This window comes from Mauremys mutica, chromosome 5, assembly GCF_020497125.1.
Source record: "Mauremys mutica isolate MM-2020 ecotype Southern chromosome 5, ASM2049712v1, whole genome shotgun sequence".
In the NCBI taxonomy this organism is placed as follows: Eukaryota; Metazoa; Chordata; order Testudines; family Geoemydidae; genus Mauremys; species Mauremys mutica.
The window spans coordinates 77,353,004-77,371,258 of NC_059076.1; the positions used below are offsets into that span (position 1 = coordinate 77,353,004).

Here is an 18,255-nt window from a genome sequence, read left to right on the forward strand (position 1 = left end):
TCATCAAATAGCAGGATGAACCATTGGATTACTTCTGGATTTAATAATACTGTTGCTTAATGTGAGACTGCATGGCTGTGGGACGAATCTCTGTAAGGACTGCTAGTAGTCAACAACAGTTTGTTTTCAACTCAATTAATAGGGATTCAGCTTCCAAGTAACAGTGATCCTAATAAGCAGTGTATGACTAGACCCTTAAAGGCTTTAGTCTGTGCACTGAAAGACACTATCTGGGTCTAGTAGGATCTCTAACTTTAAAAAAAAATAAAGCTAAAGAGCCAACTATATTTTATGGAAACAAGGCAGGCAACGTATTATCTTTTATTGGGCTAGCTTCTGCTGGTGAAAGAGACAAGCTTTTGAGCACCACGGGCTCTTCTCCACCAAACCAAAAGTTGGTCCAATAAAAGGTATTATCTCACCCACCTTGTCTCTCTAATATCCTGGGATGAACCAGGCTACAACAAAACTGCCAACTATATATTTTGTGCACACCTCTACTTTATACCCATTTTTTCCAGTGATCACCTGGCTCTTTATACTGACTAGTATGAAATTATACCCAGCACCCTTTCTCCAAGCCATAAAAGCTGAAGGAGTGAGCCCCATGTGTGTTCCAATGGTTTGGTTGGTGCAACCGGAGCACCATATCCATGTAAACAGACAAAGGAATGACCCAATCAAGAAGCTATTGATAAACTGCCCTTTTCCACAGCAATGTATCACAGATGTTTGAGAATAATCATAGAATATCAGGGTTGGAAGGGACCTCAGGAGGTCATCTAGTCCAACCCCCTGCTCAAAGCAGGGCCAATCCCCAACTAAATCATCCCAGCCAGGGCTTTGTCAAGCCTGACCTTAAAAACCTCTAAGGAAGGAGATTCCACCACTTCCCTAGGTAACCCATTCCAGTGCTTCACCACCCTCCTAATGAAAAACTTTTTCCTACTATCCAACCTAAACCTTCCCCACTGCAACTTGAGACCATTACTCCTTGTTCTGTCATCTGCTACCACTGAGAACAGTCTAGATCGCTCCTCTGTGGAACCCCCTTTCAGGTAGTTGAAAGCAGCTATCAAATCCCCCCTCATTCATCTCTCCTTCAGATTAAATAATCCCAGTTCCCTCAGCCTCTCCTCATAAGTCATGTGCTCCAACCCCCTAATCATTTTTGTTGCCCTCCACTGGGCTCTTTCCAATTTTTCCACATCCTTCTTGTAGTGTGGGGCCCAAAACTGGACACAGTACTCCAGATGAGGCCTCACCAATGCCGAATAGAGGGGAATGATCATGTCCTTCGATCTGCTGCAATGTTTCTACTTATACAGCCCAAAATGCCATTAGCCTTCTTGGCAACAAGGGTACACTGTTGACTCATATCCAGCTTCTTGTCCACTGTAACCCCTAGGTCCTTTTCCGCAGAACTGCTGCCTAGCCACTCGGTCCCTAGTCTGTAACAGTAAATGGGATTCTTTTGTCCTAAGTGCAGCACTCTGCACTTGTCCTTGTTGAACTTCATCAGATTTCTTTTGGCTCAATCCTCTAATTTGTCTAGGTCCCTCTGTATCCTATCCCTACCCACCAGTGTATCTACCACGCCTCCCAGTTGAGTGTCATCTGCAAATTTGCTGAGGGTACAATCCACGCCATCCTCCAGATCATTAATGAAATATTGAACAAAACTGGCCCCAGGACCAATCCTTTGGGCACTCCGCTTGAAACCGGCTGCCAACTAGACATGGAGTCATTGATCACAACCCGTTGTGCCCGATGATGTAGCCAGCTTTCTATCCACCTTATAGTCCATTCATCCAGCCCATACTACTTTAACTTGCTGGCAAGAATACTGTGGGAGACCATATCAAAAGCTTTGCTAACGTCAAGGAATAACACATCCACTGCTTTCTCCTCATCCACAGACCCAGTTATCTCATCATAGAAGGCAATTAGGTTAGTCAGGCACAACTTGCCCTTGTTGAATCCATGCTGACTCTTCCTGATCACTTTCCTCTCCTCTAAGTGCTTCAAAATTGATTCTTTGAGGACCTGCTCCATGATTTTTCCAGGGACTGCGGTGAAGCTGACTGGCCTGTAGTTCCCCGGATCCTCCCTCTTCCCTTTTTTAAAGATAATGGCCAATGGCTCTGCAATCACATCTGCCAACTCTTTTAGCACCCTCAGATGCCCTCTACAAAAGATCATAAGTGCAATTTATAAAACCAAGGGATTGGATGAGAAACAAAATGTAGGCTTATTCACTCCTACCCTTTCAAAGATACTTTGTTTGCAGGCAGGAGCTGCTAAATTCAGAGGTTGTTCAGCTACACAAAATAAGAAACTCAAGACAAAGGCAGATAGGCCTGGTATGCTAACTCATACTGCAGCTGGCAGATTTGTTGTCCTTTATGCACATACTGACTCCTTGAATTCCCAGTCCCCACATTCTTAGAACACAAGAATGTATTCTGCATGCTTTTTTTAAAAAAGCAGTATTTCAGTAATGCCTAGAGGCTATAGAGGTCAGAGTTCCATTGTGCTAGGAACTGTGGAAACATGTAGTAAGAGACAGTGCCAGCCCCAAAGAAGCTACAATCTATGTAGCTAAAACAAACAGAGGGAGGTAGAGTTACTAATAAAAACATGTTTTCACTTACACCCTCAGCATCATGTACAATGTAGATTGCCATCTGCCTAGACATTATGAACAGATAGCGTTCCGAGTCTTAAGGAGGGACAGGAAGGAGCAAACTGTTTGTTTGAAAAAATGCATATGGTGGAAGTTGTTGAATTAGCATTAGAAGGGGCCTCAAGATATTATTTTCTTCCTTCCTCGCCCTTCTTAGCTTTGGCCATGCTTCCATGCTAGCAAGTGCTTGTTAAATTAATTTTCATAAGTGCGAGCCTCTATGTTTGTGGTGGAGAGGCAAATTTCCTTATCGTTTTAGCACCTGTCATCCTATATATCCACTTGGATATACACTACATAGCAGGCAGTGTAAATAAAGCATAGTTATTTGAGAAAGAACAAGCCAAAAATCACTTTTGAATTATCAGAATCAGAGCACTTCTGTGTTGACAGACAGAGATATGTCTGGAAGATAAACTTTAAACATTTGCCTGCCCCTTTATCAAATCAAATTCCTTCAGTTATAAAACTCTAAACTAAGTGTGAGTCAATTAAAAATCAGTAGATTAAAATCCCATATTCAAACATTGCTGAAGTCACATCAGAATATGTGTCCTTAACAGTAATTTTTAGGACTACTACTTGTGATTGATAATATCTATTTTTAAAACCACCAACTCTAATAAGTTTAGGATTTTTTCTAGTAGAGACTTTCATTATGAACTTTAACAAAGTTCAAGGCCAGAAGAGCCCTTTAGATAATCTAGAATGACCTCCTGTGTATCATAGGCCATTAAATTTCACCCAGTTATCCTTGTACTTACCCCAATAACTTGTGTTTGGCTAAACCATAGCTTCCAGAAAGGATCTGAAGATATCAAGAGATGGAGAATCCCCAACTTCCTTTGGAAATTTGTTCTAAAGCTTAATCATTCGCACTGTAACAAATGTGCCTTATTTTTAATTTGAATTTGTCTGGCTTCAGCTTCCAGTCATCAGTTCTTGTTATTACTTTCTCCGCTAGATTAAAGAGTCCTTTAGTTCCCAGTATTTTCTCCCCCTGAATGTTCTTGTACACCATAATTATAAATTATACTGTTTCTTGCTCTTTTTTAATTAACTATCAAGCTATACATATACATTTACTTTATTTTATTTTCATGTGAAGGTACTGGGTGGTTATTTTGTCTCACTTTTTAAGAATGCACGTGTGTCTGTTGTCATTGGCCAACATCTGTTCTAATAAGTGCACAGTGATTAAAAGTCCAAATCTGAACTAAAAAGTGCAACACATCTGTTGTAGCTGCAACTGTAATTTACTACCCACATCAATAACATAAGGCCAAAGAGTGCCTGCCCCTAACGCAGGTGCACAGATTCTCTTTCCCTCTCACTCTTCATGGCTTGTATAAGGGGCAGCCTTCATAGTACTCCCTGCACTCTATACAGTCAAAAATACTCTATGGACTACAGGGAAAACCCCTCCCTAGTTTTCCAGGAATATTCAGTACCTCACAGGGGAAAGGAAAGAGGTAATAATTGGAGATATACCAATCTCCTAGAACTGGAAGGGACCTTGAAAGGTAATCTAGTCCAGCCCCCTGCCTTCACTAGCAGAACCAATTTTTGCCCCAGATCCCTAAGTGGCGTTCTCAAGGATTGAACTCACAACCCTGGGTTTAGCAGGCCAATGCTCAAACCACTGAGCTATCCCTCCCCACAAAGAGGCAATGCCCTAGCCTCACAAATGGAGTTTGGGGAGTAACCTGCACTCAAAAATGGACATAGCTGTATGTATACTTCTCTTTCATATAGTGTAGCTGTGGGAGGTAGTCTGCCTTATTCCAGAATGCCTCCAGGTACTTGCCTGGAGTGCCACAGGTCAGCACCACCTGTGACTATGGGCCGTGCCTTAAGGATATGATCTAAGCAATAAATTCTGAAGTATTCATCCTTAAGAGCTATGCAAACTGTTTGACTGGACTACAGCATCCTGAAAAGATTTATGCATGAGCACATCAGTGATTGTCCTAGGGTCTCACCCCCACTTTGAGCTTGTGAGTTCAAAGATGGGGACCCGCAGGTCTTCTCCCCCCACCCTAACCCTTAGGGTAGGTTTCCTTCTCGCTGCCCACCATGTCCTAGGGTCTCACCCCCACTTTGAGCTTGTGGGTTCAAAGATGGGGACCCGACTTGGTTTCCCTCTAAACTAAAATCCTAGTTTAGATCTAGTAAGCTGCCACCACTCAATCAGGAAATGTGGATTGAGACACAGTCCTTCCCCAAAATCCTAGGGGATTCCAAGAGCCCCAAATCCATGGAGTTCTTACACCCAGGAGAAACAAACCATTCCCCCTGCTTCCTCCCCCCTCCCTTTTCCTAGGAGAGATACCGGGATCTAACTACAGAGGGATACCTCCCCCTTCTCTTTCCCTGAGAATCCACCCAAGGAAAGACCAAACAAGTCCTTAATAGAAAAGGATTTATTAAAGAATAAAAAGAAAGTAACTTGTCTCTGTAATTCAAGATAGAACAATACAGGGTCTAAGCTTATCAATCTCTGGAGAGAATTCCCCCTCCCCCTTTCTCAGTAAAAGCAATATCAGCAAACAGGAATAAAGCATTTCCTTTAGCAAACACACAATTGCAAATATAGAAATCAAATCATAAGACTAATTCGCCTTTCTAATTAATACTCACTATTAATTAGTAGAAACTACTCCAGGAGAACTTGGAGACATGACTGTCCTCTCTTAGATCCAAAAAGAGTTCTCGAGACAAACAAAGAAAACACAGACAAAAGCTTCCCTCCACAGAGATTTGAAATTATCTCGTCTCTGATTGGTCCTCTGGTCAGGTGGTCACCAGGTACTACATGTTAACCCTTTACAGGTAAAAAGGGACCTTAACCCTGATCTGTTTATTTATGACAACTGTGCATTCTAAAAAAATGAACATGAATAGTGCATGAGCAGTGATGTGCTGCAGAACTTACTGCAGTGTGCTCTAGGGTAGCATAGTTCTTTTTACAGGAACGGAGATGGTAATTAAACTGAGCCATGAACAAGTGCTGGGATCGGAGTTGCAATTCACTTTCACATAGGTAATAATAGACTATTTCAATTTCTAAAAAGATTGAGAAAGAAATATATTTGGCAGAAGCATGGCTTTGACTAGACTTCTGTAAATAACTATTATTGTTTTGGTTTGTTTGGACAAAACATTTATTAGAAATGTACACAGTTTCAAAGAATAAAAGTATTTCTATAAATATTCTGAAAATTAAGAGTCAAGTCCCCCTGGGTTAAAATCAAGTAATAACTCTTCTTTCCCCAGTGGAAGTACTCTGAATTTAGACTAAAATTTCTCTCCCACTTTAACCTCAAATATCATGAGTCATGTGTTCACTTTCCTTCTCTGTATAGTATGTCTGATGAAGCATTAAATACTGTTAGAAATCCAAACTCTAACTATATTTCAGGCCTATTACAATGTCTTTAACTGCACATTACATTATTTCTCCATGAAAACTTAGCTCCTACCATTGAGTAATACATTAATTCCTTTGTGTGTGTTAAAGATCTATTGAGTTTCAGCTATAATCTTCCCTTTTGGCATAGAATGAACTGCTAAAGCTTGCATTTAAAGAGGAATGCGCCTGTATTTAACAGAATTATTAGGATGATTTTTCCCTCTTGCATTATGTTTATTTTATTCTAGGACTGTCCAACAATTAAAAAGATAATTGCAATTAATTGTGAGACTAAAAAATAGTCCCAATTAATCACAGTTTTAGTCACAGTAATAGAATACCAATTTAAATTTGTAATAAATATTTTGTATGTTTTTCTACATTTTCAAATACATTGATTTCAATTACAACAGAGAATACAAAGTGTTCAGGGCTCACCTTATCTTTTATTACAAATATTTGCACTGTAAAAAATAAAATAAATAGTATTTTTCAATTCACATTACACAAGTACTGTAGCGCTATCCCTTTATCGTGAAAGTGAAGTTTACAAATATAGAAGATTGCACTACAGTACTTGTATGCAGTTAATTGAAAAGAAAACTATTTTGTTTATTTTTTGCAGTGCAAATATTTGTAATAAAAATAATATAAAGTGAGCACTGTCCACTTTGTATTCTGTGAAATCAATATATTTAAAAATGTAGAAAAAAATCCAAAATTTTTATAATTTAAATTGGTATTATATTGTTTACCAGTGCAATTAAAACTGTGATTCATCACAACTTTTTAAATCTAGTTAATTTGATTTGCGTTAATTGCTTGCATTAACTGTGATTAATTGACAGGTCTATTTTATTCCAAAATCCTCAGTCCATTGTTTACACATTTACATAGACAAGCAACAAAACCTGTCAACTAAATTGCATTAGATGGGAACACTGTGTTAGGAACATCATTAAATTGAAAATCAGAGGCGTTTTTGATGTAACATAACCAAGTTTGTCACATTGCAGAGCATCTTACTTTTCTTTACAGACTGGAAAAAGCAGATCACATTCAGACTGAATCCTTATCTAAGAAAAGAAGGAATCATGAAATGGAAGTGCAAATAGGTTGGAAGCTTACAGCAGTCAAGTCTGTTTATAAGAACTAAACTCAGTCTACTTAAAGCTAATTCCCAATGACACTGTTATGTTTCTGATATTTACATATGGAAATTCAGTAGGCCAATGTATTTTTGAAATTTCTACACATTACAGGAAAAAGCATCTGAATTGAACTTAAAAAAAAAAAGAACAGGAGTACTTGTGGCACCTTAGAGACTAACAAATTTATTTGAGCATAAGCTTTCGTGGGCTACAGCCCACTTCATCAGATGCATGCAGTGGAAAATACAGTAGGAAGATATATATATACACACAGAGAACATGAAACAAAGGGTGTTACCGTATACACTCTAACGAGAGTGATCAGTTAAGGTGAGCTATTACCAGCAGAAGAGAAAAAACTTTTCGTAGTGGTAATCAAAATGGTCCATTTGCAGCAGTTGACAAGAAGTTGTGAGGAACAGTGGTGGGGGGGAGAATAAACATGGGGAAATAGTTTTACTTTGTGTAATGACCCATCCACGCCCAGTCTTTATTCAAGCCTAATTTAATGGTATCCATTTTGCAAATTAATTCCAATTCAGCAGTCTCTCGTTGGAATCTGTTTTTGAAGTTTTTTTTGTTGTAATATTGTGACTTTTAGGTCTGTAATCAAGTGACCAGGGAGATTGAAGTGTTCTCCGACCAGTTTTAAAATAATTCTTGATGACTAATTTGTGTCCATTTATTCTTTTACATAGGAACCTATCCTTGCAAAAAAGCCCATTGCCAACTCTGTCCACATCTCTATTCAGGGGACACCATCATAGGACCTAATCACATCAGCCCCACTATCAGAGGCTCGTTCACCTGCACATCTACCAATGTGATATATGTCTTTTCCTCCAGCAGGGAAGGGCTTTAGCAGTGGGGAGGCAGTGGAACATTGCACTGCTAAAAATAGTAGTGTAGACAGAAAGGCAGGGGCTGGGCAAGTAGAGATCCACATATGGTATGTACTCAAGTATGTGTACACAACCTTCAGGCATGTCTTTACTCTACTTGGCTAAGCCCTGCCTCACCAGCTACGAAGCTATTTATATTGGTGCTAGGGGGACTGTGCACTGCCAAAAGAAGGGTACAGTGGAGATACACCCTAAATTTTCAGGGTCACCTTTTGAAGGTGATGCTCGTTTCCTTTGAGGATGAGTACTGAGAGATCAGATATAGAGTGATTGATTTGTGAAAAGTGTTTGTCAATGGATAATATGGTATTTTTGTCTTTTATCCTTTTTTGTGTGAGTTCATTAGAGAGCATAGTGATTGTCTGATTTTAGCCACACAATTGTTAGGTCATTTGATGCACTGGATGAGGTACACCATATGTTGTGATGATTCATGGGTCCTACAAATGTTTTTTTAAAGTTTGTTGTTGCGAGTATTGATCATCATAGCAGTGAAGTTATGTCTACAGGTTTTGCATCTGGTGGAAGGTCTGGTGCTGCTTTGAGTTGATGTGTCCTGGTCTGTGGGGAGCTTGCTTCTGATGAGCGTGTCGAGACTTGAGGATGTTTGAAGGCCAGAAGAGGGGGTTCAGGAAAGATTTATTTCAGGGTGTGGTGCCCATCAAATATGGGTTGTAATTGTTTGGGGATACCTCATATAGGTTCCAATGTGAAGTGGTAGGTGACAACTGCGGAATTGTGTTCACTGGGCAAGGAGGTTCTGTTTTGAAGCAGGTTCTCCTGGGATATATGGGTGGCCCTTTCCATGATGCAAGAAAGTTATGTTTGAAACAGGTAAGTATTGTATTAAGGATTGATTACATAAAAGGGGTAAGGGAGAAACCGTTAGCAAACACATAAACACTCAGCAAACAGACTGCAACAAAGGAGCTTGAAGCTCAGACCCAATATATCCCTTCCTTGGCAACAAGAACAAAACAAATCAAATCCCCTGTATAACCTACTGCTAATCTGATGTCATCTATAGACAGGTCAGATGGTAGTGAGCGGTGGGTCCAGGACCTTCTACCCTCAGGCCAAACGCTGGCCTTTGGGGAGGAACACTGGATCTCGGCTGCTGAATGACCAGGTGGTGGCAGCAAAAAGGAGACCTACCCTAGGATTTTAGGGTGCGGGGGGATACATGCTGGTCCTCAACTTGAAACCCCCCAGTTTCAAGTGAGGGTAAGACCATGATTTGCTGCCACCACCCGGTCAATTTACGTGGGCCGGGACACCCCTGTTTTCCCCCTCCTCTTTCCAAAGACGTTCCCTGGGGAAACACAGATCAACTCACAGAGGGAGAAACCTCCCCGTCTCCTCCCTCCCCTCTCTGCCCGGAGATAAGCTTGTCTCACCACCGAGAGAGAGTTTCTTAGCCCCCTCCCCCTGTATCCACAGTAGAAGGGATTTAATCAAATCTTTATAGAAAGAATTTATTAAAAGAAAAACAAGAAAATACACAATCTCTATGAATCGAAGCTGGACATTCATAGGGTATAACCTTACTAATTTCTGGAGAGAATCTTCTCTCCTTCTCAGTACAAACAATACAGGCAGAATTAAGAATAATCAATAACAAACACACAGAATTGCAAACATAGGATTATTAGATGAGGACACAAAGTACCTTTCTAATACTCACTATCTTGACTAGAAGAACTTAGTTCAGAAAGATGGAAACTTGCAGAAGACTTGATTAAACATCTGGACCCTTGTAACTCCAAACGGCTAAGAACAACACACACAAGAACAGAGAGAAAAAGTTCCCTCCTAGGAATTTTAAATTCTCTTCCCTGATTGGTCCTCAGGTCAGGTGTTCACCAGGTACTATGTGTTAACCCTTTACAGGTGGAAACTTAACCCTTAACTAACTATTTATGACACCTGTGCTTAATTAACCCTAGATCAAAAGTGTGTGTTAGAATGAAGATGATTATTTACTTGATGAAAACTAATGAAGGATTGTTTCAGGCTATTACATTGTGTTTACATCACATTTACCAGTCACAGGAGGCTAAAGCCTTGGAAATGTAAAAGATTGCTATCTTCAAAGTCTGGGTCATTGTGTTTGACAATGGAAATTCACAAACTGTTTACATTTAATCAACAAAGGAAAAGCCCATGCTGTGAATAAATATGCCTGCCAGATTGCCTTCTGTGGAAAGACACTATAAGAATGGATCCAGAGATCGACCCTGTATCGCTGAACTATTTTGGATTCTTACAGAGTGGGATACTGAACAAGTGGGTGGAGATCCCCAGAATTACCATGGATAACCCTGAGAGACTTATGGAAAACTAGCAGATCACAACATCTCTGTCATTTTGGACTTACAAACTTGGACTTACCTGTTAATGTATTTTACCTGCTTTAACCTCTCAACAACTTTCTTTTTCTTAGCTAATAAACCTTTAGTTGGTTTGCTAGAGAAATTGGCTTCAGCATTCTGTTTGGTGAGATCCAGAGTATCTATTTGACCTGGGGTAAGTGACTGGACATTTGAGAGTAACTTAATGGTATTTTGTATAGTGACCAATATCAAAAAGTCCAGTTTGTCTGGGTGGTAAGGTAGGAAGGAGAGCCTAAGGGAACTGTTTGTAACTCCATCATAAGACTAATATAGTGATACAGGTGTGTACATTTGTTACTGGCTTGGTGAAATCTAATTATACCACCAGTTTGGGGTGTCTGCCCTGTTTTCTGACTGTCTGACCTCAGACACTCCAGACAGTGTGACACCTGCATCCCCCTGAGACACACCAGATTTCAAAGGAATCTAACATAGCATGTCAATTTTAGAGATTGAGAAAGGTTCGACCTTTAGACAGAAGCTGTGATGCAACTTAACTATAGTGGCGCTGCCATCCCACCATAATGAAAGAGCCACATGGGCACAGTGGGGACCAAATATCCATGTTTACTAACTGTACACAACATGCAAGGCCTAGCTATGTATACACCGCTGCTTGAGAAGGTTTCTAAACATAGAACAATCAATGCCATTAGAGGGTTCACAAAACTATTTAAAGGGATACTACCCAATTTTACACACCAATCTTCATTCATATTCTGCAGAATAGACTAGCACAAGGCCTGCAAAACTCTGGAGCCACTGCATCCCTTCTCACATAGAGTACTTAACTCCTACAAATTCAAGTGAAAGGTGAGTATTTTTCAGACATATTTTGATCTCATACTATATCCTGGGATATGAAATAGAAAACCAAAATCTGACAGACTAATTTCCCCTATCATTTGTATGTATAACCCTACTGCCAGTGACGCCAGCAAGGACCGATTCAATTTGTTTAGGAATTCTGTTCTAAAAAAAATAATAAAACTATGGCTGAAGTCCCTACATAGAGACATATGCCAGCTTCTGAATCAGGGAATTTGAAATAAACCCCCCCTGTTCACCTTCCAGGCATTTTCCCTGCCTACAAACACTCAAGAGTCCCCTGGGAACATTGAACATGAGTATCTTTTTGTTTGGGTCCAAAGACAATCAAAAGAAACAAGAGAAACCAATTTCGAATAGAAGAAACTGAGAAAGCCACATGAAGATATCAGCAGTTTTAACACACACACACTTCATCATGCCTAGCTTAGAGAAGCCCAGAACTTTGTCTCACCACAAATCTCACCTACTTAAGGCCCCACTCACAGGTCAAGTCAGTCATAATCAAGGGACATCTATGGGTGGCTGTTCTCCAGTCCTGATGGAAAGGATCAGCCAGGTCCTGCTCCAATGTACAGCTATTTGGTGAAGTTTAGTGATTTCAGCCTTGCTTCCACAGTCATTCCGAGTCATGTTTACTCATCATCATCATCCAAGCCAAGCACATTGCAAAGTTAAAAAATAACACTTTTGTTTAATTTACTAGTTCTTTCCTCCTCGGCTCCTGTCTCTGAAGCCAGACAAGGTGATTTAGTCATTTTGAAAATACACAAAGAAAGCATGGTTTCCTAGCAACAGGAATTGCTTGAAAGCTCCTTGCATTCTCCTTATTGTTTTCAAGATGCTTCACATTTACCAATAGTAGAATAAAAGTACTCACATCACATTCACATTAATGAAATTTGTTTAAATAATGACAACTTCTACTGCTTTACAACACTGAATACATGATAAGGCAGGACATCAAAAACTCAGATGCTTTCAAGGGGGAAAATGAAAAACAAATAGCTTGTTACAGACAAGATGTGAATAGCTTCATGTGGCCCAACAGGGTAATCTGAGAGACATTTTCCTGACATTGACATTGACACTGCCTATCATCCTGACTATAATTGTCTTATTGTTTCCTTGTATCCGCATTTCTATCCATCCATCTGTCATCTTATACTTGTATTGTTATCTTCATGGAGCATCTATGTTGTTGGGTGTTTGTATAGCACCTAGCACAATGGAGCCCTGGTCCACTACTAGGGCTCCTCGGTGCTACAGTAGTACAAATCATTATTGTCTGTCAAACTCTAGCTAAGAGGGAAACTCATGAGTATTAGGTATGACATATGAACCAAAGGAAGTGACCAAAAATTAAGACTCAAGGACCTCTCTTGCAGAGGGAGGGTTTAAGAACCCTTATATATAAATCTTTTTGACATGCTGCACTCTTCAAATGGATGCTTCTGCTAAATAGTTGATTTTATACTACCTCTCCTGAGATCACAGCGTCCTTGCACAGACAACATGAGTAGGACCAAAGGGTTCTAAGCAAAGATAAATTATTCTGTCTTACCCAAACTAAAAATGTTAGGATGTTCTACTATGAAATAAAACATTGCTAGGTGCATATATTGTTGTTAAAAAAAAATGCCACCACCATTTTACATTTTGCAATTTTAAAAACTGCCTACAAAACAGTCATTCCTTCATCAGTAGCAAAAATGGAACAATTCATTTTATTCCTGATTAGAGCAATAGCCTTTAAAAAAAAAAGAATTGGAATGCAAAGCTAATCACTGGATAATCATGCTTAGGAATTTATAACCAAATAATTTAGCAGTTCCTGGTAAAATAAATGCAGTTGGTAGAAAACGGTCTTCAAAACTTGCCTCATAAAATGAGGAGTCTGAATTTTGTCAAATCTGGGCTGGTACTGAGCTCTCTCAGGGAGGCCAAGAGAGAGAATTTTTATATTGAAATATGACAGTGCTTTGGTTAAGAGGAGAGTAAAATCCTCTATTTTTGTTATTAATGTGTTTGTGCTAGTACCCCCTACATGCTAAGTTATAGCTGGTTGAAGTTTTTTTGATAGTGTATTAAATTTTAATGAAAAATTTAATTTTCATTGACATTTTTCAATTTCATTTCCCAAAAAAGTTTTGAAACATTTCATTTCACTCTGAAAGAGCACACTCGCTTTATAAAAAAAATCCAATAGAAAAAAGGTGGCAAGATTTGAAAAAAAAATGGATTTTTCACATTAAAACATTGAGAAACTTTGCAGTTTTTGGTTTAAAAAAAAGAGATTCAGTTCAATCTTCTTCAAAAGATGAAAAATTTTGTGAAAAAAATTTCAAACCAACCATTTTTGTTTCCTTTCAATTCTTTGTGTGGAATACTTACCTTTTCACTTAGTAATAGTGCTAGACACTTTCTAGATGTACAAGAAAGGATGATTTCTTGTCCACAGTTTATGGGCACATAGATAAGTGCAGAGATAAAAGGGGATTTTCCATACAAATCAAGATGCACCATACACAGCACAGCTGAGGACTCTAACCTTATCCCAAATTGAGGATAGGAAGACCATCTCATTTCTATTGGAGACTGTCAATTCTTCTAAGACTACATATATCAAACTTTACTAGTCCATGACGATACTGTATATCAGCATGTTGGGCTTAAGAAGAGTGGTGAGAATGCAGTGTATAGAGAAGGGAAGAACCTAGCAGGGGTGGCAGGAGGGCAGAATTTATCCCTCAGTTGCAACATATCATCATCATCATCTGCTAGCTGAAGATCAGCAAGCATATGTATTATATATCTTCATTTCTTGCTCTCCTGTGTTGGGGTCCCATACTGCTAAACAAGATTGTAATAAGAGAGAACTCTGTAATAACTAAAGTATTACCAATAGTACTCAAGGAAAAAACAGTGTTACACCTGCCATAGCAGCAAAGAGTTCTGTGGCACCTTATAGACTAACAGACGTATTGGAGCATGAGCTTTTGTGGATGAATACCCACTTCGTCGGATGCAGAAAGCTCATGCTCCAATACGTCTGTTAGTCTATAAGGTGCCACAGGACTCTTTGCTGCTTTTACAGATCCAGACTAACATGGCTACCCCTCTGATACTTGAGACCTGCCATGAATATATCCTGAGCATGACAAGACACAAAGTGCTACATCACCTCTCCTTGGACTGATGTAGTGCTATTGTGACTTAATTTGGAGTAGTGTCTCTGACCTCTCAGATTTTTCAAATGGATTTAAATTGTGCATCTTACATATCAGAGAACTATGATAGTTTTACTTTTCATTGATGGAAGAAGATATGAGTATCACTGATTAGAGCACTATGAAAAAAAAAGTCACACAGCTGGGAAAAAGTGATTGAAAAAGCATGCTTTTGTCAGATTTGCAAACAAATGAAACATTTAATAGTTTTGCATCACATTTTCCTCCAGAGTAAGACACATTTTTGGAGGTGAAAACTCACTGCCTGAATATGTTTTAGAGAGACAAAGTGGTTGAGATAAAAATCTTTTATTGGACCAACTTCTGTTGCTTAGAGAGACAATATGTTTTGGCGTTCTAGATGGGTAATCCCCTTGCAACCGCTAACAGAACTGAAATTTGGATGTATTACTACTATATTTTTATAAAGGCTAATTAAACCATATATTGTTTCCTTTAGACATTTTATTTCAGCTTTAGTTCCTTCAGTTCCATTGGAAATATAGACCCAGGCAAACATACTGCTCAAGTACTGTACTCCTTGAGATACAGTAGTAGCAAGGAATAATTTCAAGTTAGCATAAGAACTGGCCTACTGTATCAGTTTATTGGTCCCACTAGTCTGGTATTCTGCTTTTAGCAATGTCCAATTCTTGATGCTTCAGAAGTCCAATAGTGCAGCATCTACTCAATTGTGAAATTATGCACAGGAGGGATAAACTCCTTCTGAAGCATCTCAGTATCTGATTACCCATATAATTTTATCAGTGCCCACTTTTAGTTATATGGCCAAATGTTACTAATGATATCATGTTCTTCGCTCTTATAAAAAAAATCAGTCACAGTATTTGTCTTGACAATCTCCTGTTGCAATAAACTGCACAGACTCATTATATGTTCCATTAATTTTTGTTGTTGATGATTCTAAAAGTACTACACCTTAAACTGGCAATAAAATTACCAACAGTAATCATATTAACGTACTCCACACCAGCAGGAGATCTATTGAAAAGACATTAAATAGTGCCTCATAATATCTCCTCCTTTGGTAAGCTAGATAAATTTAGATAAAGTGTCTGTTATTCTATGGGCACATACTGACAAATTACAATATAATCTTGAGGACTTTATGATATTTAACACCAATGGTAACATGCTGGAACCAGCACTGCTTACTAATCACAGTATTTAACAAGTCTACTATATAGAGCAAGATCACAAAAATAAATCATCCAGACTCTAAAATCAGTATAGCTGATTTAAAATAAGTTTGAGCATTAAAGTAGTCAAGTCTCTGTTGGACACAGATGACAAAAAGATGGTGTTACTAAACTATCATGAGGTGCACTGGTTATAGAACCAGTCGGAATATTTTTTAACCGGGTAGTCAAAGTTTCAGATGCATATGGCAAGTTTTGAATACGTCTGTTTCCACTAAGTTTATGACCTCCAATCAGATATTTATAAGCTAAAATTGAATTCACTCCTGCAGCAGCAAAATTCTACTATCAACTATATGATTTTTTAGCAGATACTCTAATTCCCCTGTCTAAAAGATAGGAGCCATAGAAAAGGTTGCATATTTTCCCCTTCCAGCAAAAGGATGAATGATGTAACAGCTGCACACTAGGGAGAAAGTTGGGAAATAAAGTCAGTGCATATCACAATTGCCTAGAAAGAGAAATGGCTCACCGTTCAGGAGATTTGATAGGATCTGCCAAGATTTTCAAAGAACAAAACCATACATAGAGGAGCCATCGTGAATTTGAACAATGTACATGCATAGAACAGCTGGTGAGAAATCCAAAACCAAATCTGGCAGATACTATCGCTCTAAGAGCCCCTCTACACTAACTGGCGGACTGATGATTTACCCGTCTGCCTAGGTCTAATGTAAAAAAAAAAATCAAGCTTTGTAAAAGCCAAAACACAATAGGAGATGCATTTGCATGCCAGTCAACAGGAAAAGCTAGGTTGATATGGGATGGAGGGGGAAAAGATGTGAACTCAGCATGGGAAGACACTGGATACTAAAAACATAGAGGTGGTTGCTTTGTCCCTGGCATCAAAACACTCATTTTCTGGCAGTGAGTTCCAAATGTTAGATCCCATTCCTGTTCAAGTTCTTTCTGCACTTCTAAGCTTCCAATTATTGGTAAATTCTAAGTTCAGTTAATGGTTCAGTCTAAAAGCATTGTGAAGGACAAGCTACCCATTCCACTGATATTGTCTTGGAAAAACTAAAGAACAGCAAGACATATTGAGCTGCAAGTAATGTATTTTAATAATGTTCCCTTTAAAGAGAGAGAGAGTGTGTTCAAAGAAAATGGTGTACATGAAAGACATGCTGGTTTCTGTGATGCTGTCGACATATGCTGCTGCAGAGATTTACTAAAAGCGGAAAGAGCAATCTTTGAAGGTGGATAATACAACAGTATGCTGCTAATGCATCAGCAGCAAAACTGTGGAAAAATCTTCCTTCACCATTTTGATATTATTCAACCCAGTCTGCAAGCCAACTTCAATAGTCATGTATTGCACAATATGACCACACATTCATGCATAATTATATGATATTGAAGGATTAAATCAAATGTCTAAATGAATTTTCTACCTCACATAGGAGGTAAAAATTTTAAAAGCACTTTTATTTTGTAGAACAAGAATACAGTAGCCAATTGCACTGCACCCTGATCCAGTTGCTGTCAAAAACTTACTGAAAAATTAAATGGTATGCACCTCACAGAATAAGTAGTTTTCAATTCTTTGAAACAGCTTAATTATACAAGTGTATAGATTTTTTCTTGTTAATGAATTCTAAGACCATAGTCAATGGAATCTTTGAATTCTTCAAACCTGTCCTTACCTCTTTGTCTTAAGAGTTGGCAGCCCTACATGTGTGCGCTCTCATTTCTTCTGAGAAGTTCTTTTCTGAACAGACTTTTCGTCATGTTACAGCTCCCCACTATCAGAGTTATGGTTCTCCTTCCGCAAGTTAGAAAGTATTTATGATAAATCTGAAATCTTGCCATTGGGTCAATAGGAATTCTATTTAGGATGGAAAGCATGTGCCTAACTTTCCTCGGTAGTGTTTTTAAAATATGTCTCTATGCTATATTTTTCTTCTCATAACTTATTGCTAAGAGGAATTGGGATAGGGATATAGGAAAGAAAACTGGTACTGCACTAACTGATGGCAGTGAAGAATGTGCTGTTGTGATTATGAATGGATAATTAATACTTTCTATGCTATTTGTCATCACTTTGGAAAGTGATGACAGCATCTGTTGCATACAGATATCTTTATGGACCTATTTAAATTCAGAGCTAGAAACAGATAAGGGGATTTAAAAATCCCCACCTGCCATGCATAAATCTACCTTTACCCTGTTCAACTTTCCTCCCGAGTTTTAATATCTCTCTATGGTACTTCTAATAACAGAGTGTTCTCCATGTAAGCAAATAGCATGAATAGCAAAATACCAGCTATAGACAAAGGCCAGACATCCCATTATTTGGAAGTGAAGCCCACATGCTATGTGATTAGCAACCTTTTGATTATCCTGAAGTATCTTTGAGCTCCATCTGAAATAGCAGGTGCAGACTAATGACATAAATGTACATTGTCAGATTGTAAGACACTCCTTGCTATG

The 18,255-nt window shown here is 38.7% G+C and overlaps 1 long non-coding RNA gene across 2 annotated transcripts in view; it reads right to left on the reverse strand.

Moving 5' to 3' along the window:
• LOC123370792 overlaps positions 1 to 18,255 on the reverse strand; it is a 62,996-nt gene that overhangs the window by 25,594 nt on the left and 19,147 nt on the right. The window contains exon 1 of one of the 2 annotated variants that reach the window (XR_006579553.1): positions 9,156 to 9,286. The exons of the other annotated variant lie outside the window; for it this stretch is intronic. This is a non-coding gene — a long non-coding RNA (uncharacterized LOC123370792). Of the gene's footprint in view, positions 1 to 9,155; positions 9,287 to 18,255 lie in introns of those variants that run through there. 2 annotated transcript variants of the gene reach the window in all.